The sequence below is a fragment of the Anastrepha ludens genome, chromosome Y, assembly GCF_028408465.1.
Source record: "Anastrepha ludens isolate Willacy chromosome Y, idAnaLude1.1, whole genome shotgun sequence".
Taxonomy (NCBI): Eukaryota; Metazoa; Arthropoda; class Insecta; order Diptera; family Tephritidae; genus Anastrepha; species Anastrepha ludens.
The window spans coordinates 3,372,410-3,395,945 of record NC_071504.1 but is presented as its reverse complement, the minus strand read 5'-3'; the positions used below and the strand labels follow the sequence as shown (position 1 = coordinate 3,395,945).

Sequence of the window (23,536 nt, the reverse complement as noted above, 5' to 3'; positions counted from 1 at the left end):
GTGGTTTTGTTCAATGTTGAAATGATGCACTTAAAAATAATGATCATGTATGGCATGAATATGCTGTTTGTATTATGAAAAGTGTTAAAAATATTAAAGATTATAATATTGAATTACATTCAGAATCAAATAAAATATTAGTAAATGAATTATTAAATGAGAAAGCTATATTAGAATTTAGTTTAATGAGTTATGAAGAAATTATTGGCAAATTAAATGATGATATGTATGAGTTACAAGTAAATTATGATATTCTTGAATCAGAACATAATAACCTTATAAATAGCATTGAAAATAAAAACGCTGCATTAGCTGAAAAATATAAGAACAATTTTATTAAAAGACAAAAAGCTATTGAAGAATCTAAAACAATGAAGATTGGACTAGTAAATAAAAAAATTACAACACAAAAACTCAATGATTTATTGAAAAGTGTAAGTAAAATGAAATAAAAAAAAAAATATTGTTAATAAATGAATACTTGTGTTAATATTATTCCATATCAAAATGATTGTATATCACAGTTATACATAATTGATGCTAATAATAAATATAATGGAGGATGTAGATGTGTCATAATGGATCCGTCTTTATTAAAATTAATTTCTATTGTAATTTTTATTGTAATTGCAATTCTTATATTTTATGCAATATATTTAGATATACAAAAAAAGGTAATTGAAAATGAATGTAAAAAGATTAACAAAAAAAAATATTAAAAATATTTAGGATTTTTTCTATTGCATTAAATGAATAATTGTAAAAACAATTTTGATAAAAATAATCAATTATCAAAAATAGATTTTATTATTTCAAATGGAATAGATAAAATAATGCAAAATGAATACATTTCAATGGTACTAATTATTATTCTATTAATAATGTTTTTTTATAATTTGATAAGACAATTAAATGCAAGACTACAATTATTTTAAACATTGGTTTCGACCTAGTCAAAACATATTAGTAAATTTTTAATAATATTTTTTAGTTAAATAAATGAAAGAAGAAAAAGGTATCGAATCTTATGACTTTTATGAACATTTGCCATCTAATTCTACACTATTAAATGAATATGGAAGACCAATAGAAATAAATATTAATAATCAAGACATTAAAACGTTACCATCAAAAAGTTTACTTAATATTAGAGGTCAAATTATTGCTAAAGATAAAGATGGTAAAATATTAGATAAACTTAATCCTGATAAAATAAATTTTGTGAATAATGGTATAATAAATCTGTTTAGTAAAATTACATATTTTATTAATTCAGTTGAAATTGATAAAATTGAAAATCCTGGAATAACAACAACAATTAAAGGCTTAGCATCATTTTCTAATGATTTATCATTAAATAATGCTGGTTGGCAAATTGTAAATAAAGGTAGTGTTTGTAATAAGAAAGGTTATTTTTCTGTTAGCATTCCATTGTGTATATTAATTGGGTTTTTTGATGATTACAAAAATTTCATTTTTAGAATTAATCAAAAATTAGAATTAATAAGATCAAATGATGATACAAATTGTTTAATTATTGATAGTAGTTTAAGTGATCATACTTTTTCTATTGATATTAATCAAATTATATGGAGAATGCCTCATGTTAAATTTTCAGTTGAAGTTGATCATGAAATTAATAAAAAAATTTCAAATAATACAAACTTTCAAATGTATTTTAGAAATTGGAGATACTATTGTACTACTGCAATTCCAGCTGTAAAGACTTATACCTGGAATATAACATCATCTAGTGCTAAACCTAGATATTTTCTTATTGCATTTCAAACATCAAGAAATCAGAATAATTATGAAGACAATAGTAAATTTGACCATTGTAATTTAGAAAATGTTGTAGTTAAATTAAATACAAATAGATATCCAAACTATGATATGCAACTATCTATTAATCAAAATAAATTTGATACATTATATAATATGTTTCTAGATTTTAAAAATTCATATTATGGTTCTAGTATAAATAATTTACCAATAGTTAATTGTGATACATTTTTAAAAGAATATCCAATAATATGCATTGATACATCTAAACAGAATGAGGTAATTAAAGAGGCTGCTATTGATATTAAAATTGAATTTAAATGGACAGAAGATTTTCCATCAAATACAGTCGTTCACTGTTTAATTATTAGTGATGATAGTTATTCATATAATCCACTAACAAATCAAGTGATGCATGTTTGACTTGTTTTTTTAAATTTTTATAAAATTAAAATTAACTAAAAATTAATTGAAATAAATATGTAATTAATTATATTAATAGATTAAAAAAATTTATCTAAAATTCTAAATTATGGATGGTCATTTAAAAGTTACTAAATTAGATAATAAAATTAAATTAACTATTCAAAATTTTGATACTCATAAACCAATAAAAAGATTAAATGAAATATTTCCGAATATTATTAGAGCAATTATTTGTGGACCAAGTAATTGCGGAAAAACAAATGTATTATTAAATATATTATCAAAGATTTATTATTCTGATATAATAATTTGTTCAAAAACTTGCTATCAAGAAAAATATAAATTTTTAGAAGATATGATAATTCAATTCAATAAATTGTGTGTTAAAAATGATTTGGAATCTAAAGATATAAAATGTTTATCAATTCAATCTCTACCAACACCTGAAAATATTAAACAATATTCTGTAATAATATTTGATGATATCTCTACAGAACAACAAGATAATATTGCCAATTATTTTGCTTATGGTAGACACAATAACATTTCTTGTTTTTATTTATGTCAAACATATTCAAAAATACCTAAACAATTGATAAGAGATAATGCAAACTATATAATTTTATTTAAACAAGATAAGACTAATCTGAAACACATATTTAATGATCATTGTAATGATATTGATTATGATATTTTAAAAAATATGTGTATTCAATGTTGGAAAGAACAGTTTGGATTTTTAGTAATAGATAAAGAACAAGAAAAAAATGATGGTAGATATAAAAAAATGTTTGAATTTTTCTTTACAATATAAAAAAATGTTTGAATTTTTGTTTAAATAAGATTTTTATTTTTTATTATATCCAGTTATTTTGGAAATCTTTATATTTTTCATTTTTTTCATCAAAAACTATATCTAATATTTTTCTATATTTATATAATCCATCAATGGTGGGCAGCAGATTTACTAATTATGACAACAGTTAATGTTAGAATTAATAGAGGATACAAATATATGCTTAATGTAATTGATACATTTTCTAAATTTGCTTATATAGAACCATTAAAAAAGAAAGATGGAAAAACAACTTCTGAAGCATTTTTAAATATTATTAAAAAAGCAGGTTGTGCACCAAAATTACTTCATACAGATTCTGGTAAAGAATTTTTAAATAAACATTTCCAAGAAGTTTTAGATAAATACAATATTAACATGTATCAAACATTTAGTGAAAAGAAATCATCAATTGTAGAAAGATTTAATAGAACCATTAATGAAAAACTAAAAATACGATTTGAAATTCAGAAAAATACTAATTGGATTGATGTAATTGATAAAATATTATATGAATATAATTACAAAGATGTACATAGAACTATTGGTATGAAACCTTGTGAAGTAAATGAAAAAAATGAACAATTAATTTTTGATAATTGTTTTAAAATTAATAGAAACAATTTAGAAAAACCAGTTTTTAAAATTGGAGAAAAAGTAAGAATTCAATCACATAAAAAACAATTTGAAAACAAATATAAAAATAATTGGACTCGAGAAATATTTTATATTAGTAAAATTTATCCATCTAATCCAATAACATATTTAATAAGAGATTTAAGTTATGAACCAATATTGGGTAAATTTTATAAATTTGAACTTCAAAGAGTTCAAATTTGAAGTTTCAATTATTTTGCGTCCACCCTCTTCTAACGCTAAATACATACTGCACTTGTAACCATGTTTGACAAAGTCAAACGGTTTCGACAGAGTCGAAACATGTGTTGATGTATAAAAGCTTATCAAATATTATGCTTATCTTGCAGTTTGTGACTCATGTTGACTCCGTCAACGGTTCACAAAGTGAACATATTCAACAGTATTTCATTTTTTTTGGTTTGTGCTTATGCTTATTCTATTTATAGATTGTGAGCAATGTTGATAAGATCAGCATTGCTTGCTTTGCATACTACTCAGCTGTAATTACATTACTTTAGAATATGATGTTTAGATGAGTTGGTTAAGCAGTTGGAATTATAACAATAATTTTGTTGCAAGTTCAAATCTGACTCAAAGACTCTTGTTTTGAGGAGTTCGTCGTTTTTTTTGAAAGGTACTTTAAAAAATAAATGTATCCTTTTTTTTTTATTTTTGTTTGAATAGATTACTTTAAATATTTTGTAATCAATATTTAAAATTATCATCGACCCAACTCAAAATTTTTAACTTTTTTTTTATTTTTGTTTGAATAGATTACTTTAAATATTTTGTAATCAATATTTAAAATTATCATCGACCCAACTCAAAATTTTTAACTTTTTTTTTTATTTTTGTTTGAATAGATTACTTTAAATATTTTGTAATAAATATTTTAACATTTTTTCACTTAATAGACATCGACCCAACACAAAATTTTAACTGTACCAACCTAAATATTGATTACTAGTACATCAAAAATAGATATCTTTAATATCTTAAAAATATTAACTACGAGTAACTATAATTTAGGGGTGGACTAAATCGACCCAATTCAAAATTTTTAACTTTTTTTTTGAGATAATATAAGCTAAAAAAATGAGTTAAATGTTAAAAAATGTTAAAATTTTGAGTAACTGTAAGTTAAAAAAATGAGTTAAATGTTAAAATTTTAATATTTTTGAGTTAAAATGATAATAAATGTTAAAATTTTAATATTTTTGATATTGCGTTGTATTCCGGAATATACATACTACTTAAATATTTTCTTCATATAAAAAAAAGAAAAAATCAAAATATTGTACACAACAAAACTTGCCTGATTCTTAGATTAAAGTAATATAAGTTTCGAATTGACATTCATTTTATGTGTACAACTTTTCTTGAATTTTTCGTTATTGTATACAGAAATTTCAAATGATTCGAATGAAATTTTTTTTTTTTTTTATTTCTTCCATAAAATATTACACCTGTCGTTAGACAATAAGTAATTTGATTTACAAAAAGACGGAATGAGAGTGATATTGAAGGGCCATATCAAAATCTAGAGGCAACAAGTTTTTGTGTAGCATATTTTTAGGATAGCAGTAAAAAGAATGATTTTTGAAGTGAAAACTTCTTTAGAATCGTTGGGAGTGATTTGAGGAAATTTTTTTTTTTTTTTTTTTTTTTTTTTGAAACTTGCATTATTGAAAACAGTTTTTTTTTATTAAAATTGATTATAGAAGAAAATTGAATTTTTTCCAAGGTATTCATACACTAAGCTAAGTAAAACGTTTCGTAATTCAATTTTGTGTTGACATCCAAATGTACACGGCGGAAGAAAAAAATAACAAATCAGCTGTGTTATTGCTACCACCTTCAATAGATTCGCCTTAATTTTTTATATAAAAATTATACATATCATCACTTGTGACAACTGTACCCAGTCGGTCGACAGTGTGAATCATCTTTACATTCTGCAAGAATACCCCAACCTGCGCAGCGCACAGTAAAATCGACAGAAAGCTGAGCGCAGAGCACAATCGTACAAACACACTAACGTACATACATACATACATATATACGCTCGAATACATTTTCTTACTGTGCTCAGCCAAGGCTGGCGATATGAACGCACAAATGCACATACACAGGCACGAACATGAAATCAAACAGCTCGCCGTGTTTAAGTGAATCGGTATAAATATTTTGTACATTAATTTTTGTGAGCGTGTAATTCTCAAAAGGTGTATTAGAAAATGTAATGACAAGGTAGTTTGTTGGCTATAGTTAAGACAGTATCAGCTTAACATAGATAGATATATCCTCCATTGGAGGGCAAGAAATATTAAGCTGATTTTAATATATCTATTGAACCGTCACTCTCGAAAATAGTGCGGAATTTTTTTTTTTTTTTTTTTTTTTTTTTTTTTTTTTTTTTTTTTTTTTTATATCACCCCGAGGGAAATGTCCTCACGTGCAAAACGGTCTTGAAGCCCACTTTATCTGCTCTTATCAGCTTAACATCTGATAGATCCTCCATCGGAGGACAACAAATGTTAAACTGATTTTTTGTAAATGGGCGGAGTGTTTTAGGGGCTTATTCCACCTGTGCCACGGGTTGGCCCGGTATTGCAGTACCGGCGGGATTTCGGCCCAAATTATTGAATAAATACAAAAAGAAATATACTAATACATTTAGCTTTGATGGGAAGAGACATACATTTTTATATGAATACAAGTAGACGAAAATGGAAGAAATTTGTAAGACTGTTTCTTCGGTCCGTTTGGGTATTTTTTTTTTGACAACATCGAAACCAAAGCATTTGTATCATATTTTATCTATCATAAGCCATTCGTATCATTTGTTGAAATTGGAAACATTGAGGATGAATGAAATAAAATGAAGAAAATAAAATATGAACTTTAGAGCAATATAATATTATAATGAACCTATAATTATCCCGCTCCTAATGCTGCTTTCGTCTTATTCTCTCTCAGTTTGTCTTACGGAAGGTTTCACTTCTATCCCGTCTAACCGTTAGACTGGTATTTTTTTTTTTTTTTTTATTGAGCAGCATAAAAGCACTACCTGTATTTTGATATCTTAGTCTTATATATTTCAAGTAAAACTAGAGGTAAACCATTTCTATTTAGCATACTTTTAGGATACCAGTCATAGAATTTTTCTAAAATGCGAAAAATACTTCTTTTATTGAAGATGAAAGCTACAATTTGTCTATTAAATTCTATTTTAAATTAATTACATTTAGCATACTCATAGGTTGCGAAATAACGGTAACTTTTATAAGAGCACCATTTTGTCATTTTAAAACTACTACATATCAAGTAAGCCTGAAGGCAAAAAAGTTTTGTGTAACATACTTTTCGGATACCAGTCCCAAATTTTTATAAAACGCAAAATTTTTTTTTTACTGATGATGAGAGTCATCTATATATATGAAATGATGTTCGTTTGTACGCATTTTTTTAGGCCGATACGAGGCCAATTTTATTCGTTCTGTTTTCATATTATAGGGATCCACTAAGGGAAGGTTTTTAGCAAAAAAAATTTCTTTTAAATATTTTCTTCATATAAAAAAAAGAAAAAATCAAAATATTGTACAAAACAAAACTTGCTCGATTCTTAGATTAAAGTAAGTTTCGAATCGACTTTCATTTTATGTGTACAACGTTTTTTGAATTTTTCGTTATTGTATACAGAAATTTCAAATGATTCGAATGAAAATTTTTTTTTTTTTTTTATTTCTTCCATAAAATATTACACCTGTCGTTAGACAATAAGTAATTTGATTTACAAAAAGATGGAATGAGAGTAATATTGAAGGGCCAATGCCCCAAGCTCATTTAGAAGAAATATATACATATTATTTAAAAACAAGTGGTTAACAAACAATGACATATACGATTAGTTGACAATTGATTACAAGGATTTTGCAAGATCTGTTGGTGTTTGACGGTTAAGCCGACTTTGGGTAGATTTTTCTTTATTTGGTAGTCTTCTCATCATAGGATTTGTATGCGTTAATAGTCTATTTATGTGTCTTCTGCTAGCGCTTTGTATTGTTTCATCAATAGTATCGATGTCAAGGTCGCGATGAATATCTGCGTTAGGTATGTATGTACCAAGGTGCATTAGTTAAGGTCCTAAGTATTTATGAAAATAATGTTTCAATTCAATTGAGCAATGCTTTCTTTGACCAATTCTATATGGAAATGAATTCGTTTGCAAACGATGTTTTCGGCTATGAACAAATGTTGGAATCGAATGAAAAAGGAAAGAAACGCGAAATGATAAAAAAAATTCTTGGAAAATTTAAAATGAATGGTGCTTCAAGGTAATAAGAACATACACAAGATAAAGTTAGAATTCGAATTTTTAGATTTATTTTGTTTATTTCTAATTTTTTCAGAAGTACACCACACAACAACTCATTCCAACTCTGATTTTGAAATCCTGTTGGAATTGGTGATTGATAATTTTGTCGCTATAATGGTCAATGGAAATTTGCGTGTATCAGACCCTGCATATTATTTACCATATCAACTTTTTATGGAACATATGGACCAAATGAACACAAAAAAATAATTTAGTTTTGTTTTGATTTTTTGCAACATTTTGGTTTTCAGTTAATACAATAAAAACAATACTGTTTTTTCGTGAACACAAAATTCTAAATTTATTACGTTGTTTGTTTAGAATTTTTTTAGAAAAAAAGTAAATTTTTTGGTTTTGAGGAAATTTGTTTATTGTTGCTATTTGTGAAAGCGTAGATATTTGTAAGTATTTGACTATAATCCTAAAAGTTAATGGAATACCTCTATGACACATAGAAAACATTTTTTCAAAGGGGTGTTTTTCGAAAATTATAAAAAAAATTGTTTTCAAAAATTTTGAAGAAATAAAGTAAAATAAAAAAATTTCGAAAGCATGAAATTTTTTCAAAACCAAATTTTCCTCAAAAAGATAAAAGAAATTTCTTCGAAGAGGTGTTTTTCTAAAATTACAAAAAAAAAAATTTCAAAAATTTTAAACAAATAAAATAAAATAAAACTTTTTCAAGGGTATGAAATTTTTTCAAAACAAAATTTTCTGAAAACCAAACAAAATTAAAAAAAAAATGGTGTTTTCAAAGTATTTCATATTCCACTATTAATAGAGAATACATTTTGTCGAGGGGGTGTTTTTCAAAGCGGAAAAAAATCCTTTTTAACAAATCAATTTAAACTTTTACAAAAGTATGAAATTTTTTCAAGAACAAAATTTTCTCAAAAACATTAAATTAAAAAAAAAATAGTTTTTTCAAAATATTTAATTTTCAGCAATTAACTGAGAAGAAATTTGTTAGAGCGAAGTGTTTTTCAAAACTTCAAAAAACACTTTTTAACCAAAAAAAATAAACCTTTTTTCAAAAACAACAGGAATGATAACATTGCCTAACAATTTCTGCACTTTTGCACAGTCTAAAGAGGCATTGATACAGAGTGTATTTCCAAACATAGTTCAACATTACAAAAACCATGATTGACTCAGCGAAAGAGCAATTTTAGCTGGGAAAAATAAGGACGTCAATGATATAAATTCAGCTATTTTAGATCAAATACCTGGTGACATAGTTGCGTATAAGTAAGTCAATGGACACTATTACTGATCAAGATGAGGTCGTAAATTATCCAACTGAATTCTTAAACTCACTCGATTTGCCAGGCTTACCACCTCATAATTTACGATTAAAAATTGGAGCACCGATTATTATGCTGCGCAATAGTAATGTGCCCCGACTTTGCAACGATACCAGACTCGCTGTGAAGAAGCTAATGGGTAACGTTATCGAAGCAACAATTTTGAAAGGGAAGTACAAAGGAGAAGACATTTTGATACCCTGAATTTCACTGATTCCGGCGGATTTACCATTCGATTTCAAACGTTTGCAGTTTCCTATTGGCCTTGCCTTCGCTATGAGAATTAATAAGGCGCAAGGACAGTCTCTACAAATGTGCGGTATTAATTTAGAATACCCAATTTTTTCTCATGGACAATTGTATGTAGCTTGCTCACGAGTTGGCAAACCATCGTCATTATTCACGCGAAAGATGAAAAAACCAAAAACGTTGTCTACCAAAAAGTGTTACAATAAAGTTCGAATGAAATTGTATCAAAGAATTTGCTTTGTTTCGTATTAATTGTATTCTCTTTCAGCAAATCATTGAATTTATCGTCTAGCGAAGCGGGCGAGGGTACGCTAGTAGAAATATATATGCAATAGAAATACGTTGCTTACGTATTATTATGTATGTATTATTATATTAAGTATAATTTATAATTAATAATAAATTACCTTTTAGCTGGCTGACACGTCCTGATGCTTGAAATTCGAAAATCGCAGTGAAAGTTACAATTAAAATTGAAGTGAAAGTAACCTCGCCGAACAACGTTTAACACGGTAAACGTTTTAACTGTTCGGCGGGGAAATGCCAGGGTTAACGGCCTTCACGTTGCAGCGACTGGAAACGGTGGTTAGCAACAATCGGAACGGTAGGCGCAGTTACCATTAGGGTGGCTAAAAATGTATATTAAATATTAGGGTGTGGCCTAAACATGCCGGCCCCCTTGCAATAAGCAATCATTGTTTTAGGACGGAGGTGTCAGCCAACGTTCGGTATATTGTATCGGAGGCTGCTGGTGACGTCTGAAATGCTGTAAAGATGAAATTTTATGTACGTGGATAGTTATTGCACACAAAAAGAAGTAAAATTTGTTATATTCAAATTTATTGATTTATAAACTGTACTATACAAAATAAAAATGTTTAATTTAACGGGCAGACCCCGGTCAGTACCCAGCCAAATATTGAACTCTGTGCCATTTGATCCTGAGCTTGAGTTGCCAGCTGTGGCATTTGTGGCCGAAGGTCCACTATTGCCTTCACCACTGCCAGATTTACTAGGCTCATTTTACGCTTGACTTGTTGACGGTTTATCACCTGTGGTAGCACTGCCTGTTGGAGCTGCTTGATTAGCGTTATTGGGAGCTGATGTTGTGGGTGCTGCTGTTGCTGTTGTGTTTTCTTCTTTATTGTTTGCGTTCACTGAACGCTGTTTATGCTTCGTTAAGCGTTTCGATTCGTTATTTGTAGGTTTACCACCAATTAACATAGGCCCAATCACCAATGTTACTGAAATCGCTGGTCTTTTCATTGGCTCTCTTTCCCTTATTTACAACCGGAGCGGGTGCTGTGTCTGGTTGGTGCTTAGCAGTATTTGTCGGTGCCGATGCTGCTGCTGCTGCTGCTGGAGCTGGAGCTGGTGTAGAAATTGGCGCTGCTGCTGCTGTTGTTGTTATAACTTCGTCTTGAGCTGCGACTTTGGTGGTGCTGATTTCGCTGCTTTCAATGTTATTTTGATTGCTATCACCAATTCGATTAGTATGCGCCTGAGTACTATCTGGATTATTGTCGGCTACTTTCGGTTCCTGTGATTGTTGCTGTGCAATCGGCTTTTTAGGTTGTAAAACACGTTTTTCTAAAGGCGTCGAACCTGTTGTGGTTGTGTTGTTGCTGGATGATTGTTTAGATATCTTCCAGGCGTTGACCTTCGGTGGAGGTGCAGCCACGTATTTCTTCAGTTGAGGAGCTGGAGCTGCTGCAGCACCATTACCGCTAGCTGCTGGCGATTCGGCATCACTACTTTTTGCTTCATTTCCACTGTTTGTATTCTCTACGCTAGCACTGAGCGAAGTATCTTTCCGGTCCTTTGGCGACTTGGGTGCTCCGCCAGTAGGTCCACCTTTACGTGGGCTACCGCCGCGTTGACGTGCACGCGACGTATACCTTTTATCGCCTTCCTTTTCAACAGTACCCGTTACGTTATGTTTGTTTTTTTCCACCCTCACCACCATCACCACCATTGCCACCACCAGCTCGAGCACCATTTCCTCCGCCGGGGAGCTTTTCATTTCCATTGTTATTATTTCCACCTTGTCGTTCACGTCCGGTTGGTTTTTCCTTACGTGGTTTTTTACGATCACGTCGATGATGTGAAACCACCGGCACAAAATCGTTATAATAGTCTATTTCCGAAGAGTTTTCTGCACTTGTGGTTCAACAGAACTTATGTCAACTGCACTCCTTTCATCATTTTCACTTATTTCTCTTTCTTTGTGTAATTACAGTATTTTATATATATGCAAATTTTTGTCCGCGCTTAGAGTGCTGCTAAATTTGCGCCGGTTTGTAGTTATGAAAATACTCAAAAATTACAAGAAAATACATACGTTATGCAAAATAAAGGTAAGATAAAATATAAACGAACAATATTAAATAAGCTTTTGTATTAAAAAAAAAGATCATGAAAATAAACAATTATTTATCCGCCGCTGTGGAGGTGACTTTTGGTGTTACATTACTGCTGACTATTGATTTGTTTGGTTTTGCTGTCACCCCATAATTTTGCTGCTGATGTTCTTTTTTAACTGCTGTCACTGCAGTTGCCCCCGCAGCGTTAGCTGTTGCACTGGGCATATTATTGGAATCTTTATCTTTATCTGGCTCGAAGGACCATGTCATCATCGGAGTGCGACGCAATGGGCGGTTCAGAAATGTGGGGCCTCCACGGTCGCTCCGATGACATATTTTAGAAAAATAAAAAGCACAAAGGCGTGTCAGTATATAGTCATTAGTATTTTATTTACAGTATATACATAGATACGGTAAACGTTTTAACTGTTCGGCGGGGAAATGCCAGGGTTAACGGCCTTCACGTTGCAGCGACTGGAAACGGTGGTTAGCAACAGTCAGAACGGTAGGCGCAGTTACCATTAGGGTGGCTAAAAATGTACATTAAATATTAGGGTGTGGCCTAAAGAAACATCCATCCGGCAACTTAAATTTAGTTACACTTTACAATATAAGCAATCACAATGTAGAAAATTGAAAGTTAGTTCATGCCGCACTTGAAAATGTGAAATAAAACAATATTGGTTCAGCAAGTGAGGGGTTTTCCGTCATTTTGTTTATAAAAATAAAACTATGCAATTTGGTTTATATATTATATTTATTTATTTGGTTTATATATTATATTTTATTATTTATATTAAATTTATTTATTTAAGCTAAACGTGCGGAAGGTAAAGCAAATACAAAAAATACGTGGCGACGGATACGACATGATAAGCATATCGTTTTTCTTAAAAGCTTTTCTAGTGTGAGCGTAGAATGCAATGCGTAAAGGCCTTTGTTTTTGTTTCGATAGTGAAATTATTAGCGGCCATGATAACGGTTAATGGGAGAGATGTTTTTGAGAGATGATGAACCACAAATGGAGAGATCCACAAATGGAGGGACCTACAGTTTCAAGCCGACTTCGAACGGCAGATAGTTTTATTTTTATTATTTATTCATTTTGGTGTTTCGCCGAGATTCGACCACGCACCAACCCATTCTGTTACAGCGGCCGCCGGTTACTGACTACATACTACAAAAATATCGTTTTCCAAATCTAAATTACAATTTAATTGAGCAGATATAGCAAAATATAGTTTCGATAATGTAAAACCTAATATGAGAGAATTCGACATCTTATTGAGGCCATGCAGAGTGCGAGCTGTAGGAACATTACAGGTATAATTGGTTCTGAACCTATTCAAATATAATGGATATGTATTGCCTAAAGACCTAGTCTATCTATATATATAAAAATGAAATGATGTTCCTTTGTACGCATTTTTTTGGGCCGATACGAGCCCAATTTTATTCGTTCTTTTTTCATATTATAGGGATCCACTAGGGGAAGGTTTTTAGCAAAAAAAAATTTCTTTTAAATAAGTAGTATGTATATTCCGGAATACAACGCAATATCAAAAATATTAAAATTTTAACATTTATTATCATTTTAACTCAAAAATATTAAAATTTTAACATTTAACTCATTTTTTTAACTTACAGTTACTCAAAATTTTAACATTTTTTAACATTTAACTCATTTTTTTAGCTTATATTATCTCAAAAAAAAAGTTAAAAATTTTGAATTGGGTCGATTTAGTCCACCCCTAAATTATAGTTACTCGTAGTTAATATTTTTAAGATATTAAAGATATCTATTTTTGATGTACTAGTAATCAATATTTAGGTTGGTACAGTTAAAATTTTGTGTTGGGTCGATGTCTATTAAGTGAAAAAATGTTAAAATATTTATTACAAAATATTTAAAGTAATCTATTCAAACAAAAATAAAAAAAAAAGTTAAAAATTTTGAGTTGGGTCGATGATAATTTTAAATATTGATTACAAAATATTTAAAGTAATCTATTCAAACAAAAATAAAAAAAAAGTTAAAAATTTTGAGTTGGGTCGATGATAATTTTAAATATTGATTACAAAATATTTAAAGTAATCTATTCAAACAAAAATAAAAAAAAAAGGATACATTTATTTTTTAAAGTACCTTTCAAAAAAAACGACGAACTCCTCAAAACAAGAGTCTTTGAGTCAGATTTGAACTTGCAACAAAATTATTGTTATAATTCCAACTGCTTAACCAACTCATCTAAACATCATATTCTAAAGTAATGTAATTACAGCTGAGTAGTATGCAAAGCAAGCAATGCTGATCTTATCAACATTGCTCACAATCTATAAATAGAATAAGCATAAGCACAAACCAAAAAAAATGAAATACTGTTGAATATGTTCACTTTGTGAACCGTTGACGGAGTCAACATGAGTCACAAACTGCAAGATAAGCATAATATTTGATAAGCTTTTATACATCAACACATGTTTCGACTCTGTCGAAACCGTTTGACTTTGTCAAACATGGTTACAAGTGCAGTATGTATTTAGCGTTAGAAGAGGGTGGACGCAAAATAATTGAAACTTCAAATTTGAACTCTTTGAAGTTCAAATTTATAAAATTTACCCAATATTGGTTCATAACTTAAATCTCTTATTAAATATGTTATTGGATTAGATGGATAAATTTTACTAATATAAAATATTTCTCGAGTCCAATTATTTTTATATTTGTTTTCAAATTGTTTTTTATGTGATTGAATTCTTACTTTTTCTCCAATTTTAAAAACTGGTTTTTCTAAATTGTTTCTATTAATTTTAAAACAATTATCAAAAATTAATTGTTCATTTTTTTCATTTACTTCACAAGGTTTCATACCAATAGTTCTATGTACATCTTTGTAATTATATTCATATAATATTTTATCAATTACATCAATCCAATTAGTATTTTTCTGAATTTCAAATCGTATTTTTAGTTTTTCATTAATGGTTCTATTAAATCTTTCTACAATTGATGATTTCTTTTCACTAAATGTTTGATACATGTTAATATTGTATTTATCTAAAACTTCTTGGAAATGTTTATTTAAAAATTCTTTACCAGAATCTGTATGAAGTAATTTTGGTGCACAACCTGCTTTTTTAATAATATTTAAAAATGCTTCAGAAGTTGTTTTTCCATCTTTCTTTTTTAATGGTTCTATATAAGCAAATTTAGAAAATGTATCAATTACATTAAGCATATATTTGTATCCTCTATTAATTCTAACATTAACTGTTGTCATAATTAGTAAATCTGCTGCCCATAGTTCATTTATGCCTTTAGTAATAATTTTTCTTCTTTCAAAATTTTTTCTTACTGGTTTATGCAACTCTTTTGCTATTTTAAAATCATTATTTTTAGTATCAATAAATTCATCTTTATCCATTTCAAAAATATTTAAAATTTATTTTAATTAAATAACAATGATATCAGATAAAGTTTTAAAAGAATATATTAAAACACAAAAAGACTTAAAAAATAAACTTCAACAATTTAATTTAAACAAAGTAATAAAACAAGAAAAAATTAATGAAGATCTTCAAGCAATTATTCAACCATTAAATCAATCAGTTATTAATGTTCACAATTTAAATGATAGCTTTAAAAATTTAATAGTAGATTTAAATCAATCAAATCAATCATATAAAAAAACAATAGATAGACATTCACAAAGTGAACATGTTTCAACGGAGTCGAAACCGTTTGACAATAATATGAATTTACAAACTAATGAATTTAACGAAAAGCAACTATCACCAATTAGAAAAACAAACAAACAAAAATTAGTTGAAAGTACACCAACAACTAGCACATGTTCACGAAGCGAACAGTTGACTCCATCAACATCAAAAGACGCTCTTTTGCGTAGTGCAAATGAAACGTTATCTACACCAGTACAATTTATTTCCGAAAAAATTGGAAATATGGCAATGAAATATTTAAATTTAAATAATTCTGATATGAAATTATGTGACAATATTTTTGGTCTAAGATCTGAAGATGGAAAAGATTTATGGATTGGTAATACTGAAGTAAAAATTAGTAATAATGATATTATTTTAAATAATAAAACTTATAATGGAACAAAAGGGTTATGGGAATTAATAACTTTAAAAGAACCATCAACAGCTGTAACAAATAATGATTTACAAAATTATGAAGAAATTATATTATCAACATATGCTTACATGCAAAATAATGACAAAAGTTCTAAACGTATTAAATCTAGCGTTGGAAATAAATATATGAATTTTATTAGACCAATATTGATTAAAAATAAAATTATAAAAGAAAAAGTAGGATCTGGTTTAAATTCAAAAAATAATCTTTCAAAATCATTACAAAATTTTAAAATTAAAACTAGTTTACCTACTGAATATGTTCGTTTTGCGAATCGTTCACAATGTGAACGTGTTTATTGGAATGATATTAATGAATTAAAAGATAGATTAAATTTGTTGTTAGGAGAGTATAATGCAGGAAATGATAGTCCAGAAATACATAATGAAATTATGAATATTATTGAGGAACTAAGAGAAGAAAATATGTTGACTCTCTCCGAAGGAAACGTATTAACTGTTTAATTAAATTACATATAAATTTAAATAAATTAAAAAATTTTTTTCTAATAAATGGGAATTGATAAGTTTGGACAAAAATCTTTTTCAGAAATAAATTCATCTAATGAATATTCTCTTAATAGAATAATATCATTAGAAAATGAAGTTGAAGAAATTCGTTCAAATAGTGATCAAATGAAAGATATTATTAGTAAATTAATGGAATTAAATCAACTACTTCAAAAAGAAGTTGAAAAACAAGAAAAAGATAATGTGGTAGCTTTTGGTGTTGTATATAAAGAAATAGAACAATTAGAAAATAATTTAAATCAAGATATTATTAACATAACTAAACAAGTAGATTTTATAGAAACAAATATTGAAAATTTTAAAAACAGTTTAGAAAAACAATTGGATAGTTATTCGGAAAAACAAATTTTAATTGATAATTATCTTAAAGATTTAGTTTTACAAAATAAAGACAATATTAATCAAAATAATATTACTAAACAAAATGATGAAACTAATAATAAGATTGATAAAAGTATTCAAGTAGATGAATATATAAAACAATTAAATATTGAAGAAAGTGAAACAGATATTGAAGAAAGTAAACTACAAATTGAAACAAATATAATTCAAAAATAATTTAAAAAATTCATACATATATAAATGATAAACAAAAATAATAAATCAAAATAAAAATTCAAATATTCAACATCGTTGAAATATGTTCACATCATATTTCATTTGAAATTAAAAAAAAAACTTAATCTAATATAATTAATAATTTAATGTATAGTAAATAGGAGGGGTTCGTTTTAGTTACCTACATTTCCTATTTCATAATGTCCCCAGGGTAATTTGTAAGTCTTATTTAACTTATCGTTATCATTATTATTCAACTTTTTATTGAAATAAAACTTATCATCATAGGGTGACAATCCTATTTTATTCTCTTCTGTAGTATATAGTTTATTATCATATGATCTAATATTATGAACAGTTTCATTTTTATTTTTTAAATTAATCAAACAATTCTTATAATCTTCAATTGTTAACTTTTTAATATTATTTTTCTTTATTCCTTTACAAACTTTTTTATCACAAACATCGGTCTTAAATGCATACATTTTACTTCTAAGTCCACAAAATTCTCTAATTGGTATTCCATTATATTCATCTTTAAATTTTCCTGGTACTTTTTTATTAATATTAGATTTTAAATCTTCAATTGGAAAATTATCTATATAATCACTGGTATCATAATTATCTAGATCATCTTTCATTTCAGAATAAATATCAAAATCATCACCAATATATTTACCTTCAAAATAAAGAATAAATGAATCAGTATCTGTTCCTAATAATTTCATTCTATTACCATATTTAGTTTTAAGTTGTACATACATTTTAAACATTAATAATTTTGATAAATCTAAAATATTTTGACCTCCAAAGATAGGTTTATTTAATTTAATATTTGTATTTTTACCAAACACTACACACATATTATGATCTATTATTTTTCTTGATTGATATGTATTTCTACTTATTAGTTTTCTCATAATTTTTTCAGTTTTAACTATTCTAACATTAAGTCTATTTCTAACATTTTCCATTTGCTTACCATATACACTATTATTCATAAGTTTGAAAAAATCTTTTTCAAAATCGTTTTTAGCTTCTTTTCTAAGTGTTGTATTTTTTTCAATATAATTTTTTAACCATGCTTCTTGTCTACATTTAATACCTCTATGAATTTTAGTTAAAATTACACCATTATTTAAATATTCTTTTAATAATCTTATATCAATTATATAATTTTTCTTTGGTAACAACGTACACATTAATTTTTTAATTTTATCATTTGGTTTACTACCAATCCCTTTATTAATTAAGTCTGTTTGATTTGGTGATAAATCTTCAAATTGTGGAACATAATGATGAGGTGCTGGAGCATAATCATTATAAAAGTTGTGTAATTCCGGAGGAATACTTATATCAACTTCTAATGTATATCCAATATTATTATCATCAAAATTATTATTTAAAATATTATTAACATTACAAAAGTATTTAATTTCATCTTCATTTAACCATTCATGATTACCAACACTTAATTTTTGTGACATGGCCCATCCATATAAATTATTTGCATCTAAATATAAAATATAACTTGTTAATTTTTTAGAATCGTATATACCTTTAAGAGAAGCTTCCTCTTTACTTAATTTATAAACTTGTTCTACAATATCAGCATGTTCACTCTGTGAACCGTTGACTATGTCAACATGTTCCTTTCGGTAACCGTTGACAGAGTCAACGTAATAATAACAATTATTAGCTTTAGCATAGTTATGTGCAATTTGTGATATTCCACCTCTAGTTCCATTTTCATAAAATTCATACATATCTTGATCTGTTAATAATTCTAATTTTTGTTTGGTTAATTTTAAAGCAGATGAATTACTTAAATGTGGTGAACTTATATAATGTATAGGATCTAAATTATAATTTTTAAAACATTCTTTTCTAAAATTATCAAATACATCACTTAAAAGTATAACATCTAATTTCAAATACCAGTTATGATAGTCTCTAAATGTTTTACAATTAAAATGTTTCCAAAATTTATTTGCAAATTTATAATCGTTAATATTAATATTTCCATTTAATGATGAATTAAAATTTTCAAGATTTGGAAATTCTGTTATACTTAATTTTTTATAATCATCAATAAATTCATATGGATATACACCTTTTCTAAGTAAATAACATTTATCTTTCAATGATAAATCTTTAAAAACATTATTAAAGTTTTCTAAATGATCAAAATTAATAGGTTTTATATTTTTAGTATTACAAACTGAACAAATACTACAAGCATATATTTTATTCTCAGTATTTTTACTAACTTTATAAGATACATAATCCATTTTTCTTATTTTCTTACATGTTACACAATATATATCATTAACATCTAATAAATTTTTAACAGCTTTATCTAATGAAGTATTTATAAATTCCATTGAATCTATAAATCTTAATTCTATTTTTTCGACAACTGTATATAATTCTAAATCTGTTGAATTACAATTACGACAAGTGTTTCTTGTCTTTAAATTATATTGATATTTACATTTTTCATTTTTACATTTTAAATATTTAGTTTCACCTACAATAACTGGTTTTTTAATTTGTTTAAATTTTTCAGTACTCGTTGCTAGAACACTAGTTTCAGTTTCAGGATGAAATTCATCTAAATATTTTAGAAATAATTTTGAATCATAACCTTTTAAATTATGAATAATAATTGGTAAAAATTTTGGCATCTTTAACTTTAGATTACATTTATTACATAAAGCCATTCTATATTTACCAGTTGTATGGTCATGATCCCAACATTTTTTATTTTCTTCAGAAAATGGAATATCACAAATTTCACAATTGTTAGTATTATCAAACTTTAATATCGATTCTTTATCCTGAATTATATTATTCAATTTTCTTACTTCATAATAATCTTTAGCATATTTTATTAAATTATCTAAGAATGATTTCAATAGCACTTTTCTATTAGAAGTATTCTTTGAAATATATTGTTTGTTATAAGTGTTATAAATACCATAACTATTTGGAATGTGTTCATGAAGTAATATTGTATTTTTACATTTGTCAGATTTTTTTTTATTAATTTTTTCCAAAGTACATTCAAAATCAGCATATAAAGTATATGGATGAAATAATTCTGCACCATTAGATTTATATTTTAAAATATTTTCACCCTCTTTAGGTAACTTTATATTTTGTATTATATTATTATCATCTTTTAATAAATAACATGTTTTTATATGTTCTTCTAATTCATCAGATTTTTCAAAATGTTTAAAACATTTATTACAAATATGTAGATGTTCATGCTGATGATGAATTTTACCACTTAAAAATCCAGATAAATTTTTAAGTAGTACAAAGTGAGATTTGTATGTTTCTTCTGTAATATTTTCTTCTATATATATAATATTAACATGTTTTTTTGGCAAACCATTAACGAAATAATGAAAAGAGTTACTTTTATACATTAATTGAATTTGGTAATATTCATCATCATTTTTTTCTGAATCATAATGATAAAAATTCATGGTAATATTAAAATAATCTTCTAATTTTTTAACATTTTCTTCATTAATTATAAATGGAAATTCTAAATTTAGATTTTTAAATTTATCATCATTTTCTAAATCTTCAAGATATTTTTTATATTTTGTTGGTCTTTGAGGATCTTTAACAATTTCATCTTGATGAATAGAATATAAAATACAATATAAAATACATTTATTATCAGTATTTTTAATATTAACACAATTTCTATTAGTAAATGGAATATATGATCCAGCAAGAATTTGAGACTTATCTCTACTAATATGTGTTTTTACTATTCTAACAAAGCTAGCTGTAGATCCTTTTGTACATTTTTCTGAGAATTTATTATTTATTTCCTCTATCATTAAATAAAATTCTTTTGTATAGTTTAATCTATTAACATAATGTATTTCTGATCTATACCAATATTCATAACTTTCTTTAATTTTATTAGTTTTTTTATCAATAATCACAATATTTACCGCTGTTGCTAAAGACACTTTAAAATTACTATATTTTTTAAAACCTTTGAAAAAATATTTGAAACAATTTCTTTTTATTAATTCTAAATGTCTTTTAATATTAAATTCTTCATTATTTGTAAACTCTAAATCAGCAACCATATTGTTAAAACATGAACCATTTAATTGTTTTTCTTGAATATCAATAATATCAAAATCATAATCATCAAAATTTTGAAATATATTTTGAATAACATCATTATTATGCTTTTCTATTAAAACATTTATTATGTTTAATAAACTATTTTTATTTTTATTGTACCAATATTTTGGCAATTGAAAAATATGTTTATTTGCTCTAATATATTTTTTTAAATTTTTTAAATTTTTAGATTTCAATTCTTTAATATTAAATGAATTCATTTTTATTTATTTGATATTTTTACTTAATTTTTCTTTATTTATATAGAAAATTTTTTTTTAAACATTTTTGAATTATCGTTAATGAATAATATTTAAATATTATATATAATGTAATGTGATGTAAATACCAATTAATTTTGTTTGACTTAATCAGAAATTATTTTATTATTTTCTTTATTTTTAATAAATCGAATGTGAAACTGTGATTTAAAATGACGTTGTTTATTTGATCGAGTATACCACATTCCACATTCACACTCTATGCTTTCAAATCTTGATGGTAATGAATTATAATGTGCATATTTTTCATTATAACATTTTTTACAATATCTCTTATTCGAAATAAAATTAGAAATAGGTTTCTCTTCTAAACATGAAAAACATATTTTTTTACTATTTATAATAGATAAACATATTTTTTCACCATTTACTATTTTATGATATAATCTTTGTTGTTGTTGTATTATTTCACCCATTGTTTCCAATTTATTAACAAATATTTTTTTTAAATTTTATATCAATTTACATTTCTAATATTTAATCTTATACTAATTTTTTCTTTTCTAAAATCAATTAAATTATTATCCTGATCAACAATATAAATAGTTATATTTCTAATAGTATTTGTATTTACTGGATAGTATATTAAATTTTTAGGTATTTCATTTATTTTTTCACCAGGTTTATCATTAATAAAAAATTCATGAATAATATTTGTTTGTTTATTATTTTCATAACTACCTCCTACAATATTACATTTTATTCTAATAGAATTAACATTCATAATATTTACTGGTAAATCAGATGATACTAATGTATTAGGTTGAATAATTTGTTCACTAAATCCTAGTAATGAAGCTATGGAATTTTTTTGTGTAAAATCAATAATATAATTACTTTTAATTTCAACTTTTAATGTTGTCATATTTGGTTTAATAGTAATACCCTTTATTTTCTCTTTTATAAAATTGTTTATATCATTTATTTCATATGAACCAGTTGGAAATGTAATTTTTTTGTTAACACTGTTAATTGTATGTAAATTATCTTGTGAATCATTTCCTTCGAAAATATGTTCACTTTGTGAACCAATGACAGAGTCAACATAATGTAAAATATTATTTTTTAATTTTTCAGATATGTTCGGTATAGAATTATAAGTAGAAAAATTAAGCAAACACATTTCAAAATCATGTTTAACTTCATTTGACTCTGTTGAAATATGTTTATTATCTAAAATTATTGGTTCATCAAAATTACATGAAATTATTGAAGTATTTCCATCTAATGATATAGTCGGCATTATTTAATTAAGTAAAAATTTTAAACATAGATGACCACAAATTATTTCATTTATTTCTTGATCAATATTATTATTAAAAATTACAGTATTTTCATTAGTTTTGAAATATTTTTCTATTAATATTGGTAATTTATTTATAGCAAAGGAATCATAGTAAAAAATATGATTATTATATTTTTTATATGCTACCCAGTGTGTACCATTACCATCATTATTATCTAAATTTATTATTCCACATTCTTTATCTTTTATCTTTTCTGGTAATCTATCTTTCATGAATACACCCCTAAAATTTGCTATATTAAATTTTCTAGCATATTTTTTTAAATCATAATTACTTAATGGTTTAATTGGAATTAATTCAAAATCAAATTTTTTTTAAGTAACATACCATTACCAGATTTTTTAAGTAACATACCATTACCAGATTTTATATTTTTTTCTTCTAATGCTTTATTATGACGTATTTTTTCTTCTAATAATTTATCGTTAGTTTTTTTATCATTATATGCTCTATATAATGTTGTTCCTGCAGTAACTGCAGCTCCTATTGCTGGAATAAGTGGTAATAGTGCTGGTAAAAATCCGCCAATTTTTTCATTATTAAAACTTTGTAACTGAGACATAG

At 26.1% G+C, this 23,536-nt stretch overlaps 1 pseudogene; it reads left to right on the top strand.

Moving 5' to 3' along the window:
• The first annotated feature begins 6,143 nt into the window (after positions 1-6,143).
• On the top strand, positions 6,144-6,325 carry LOC128870620 (U2 spliceosomal RNA; annotated as a pseudogene).
• Positions 6,326-23,536: the final 17,211 nt, after the last annotated feature.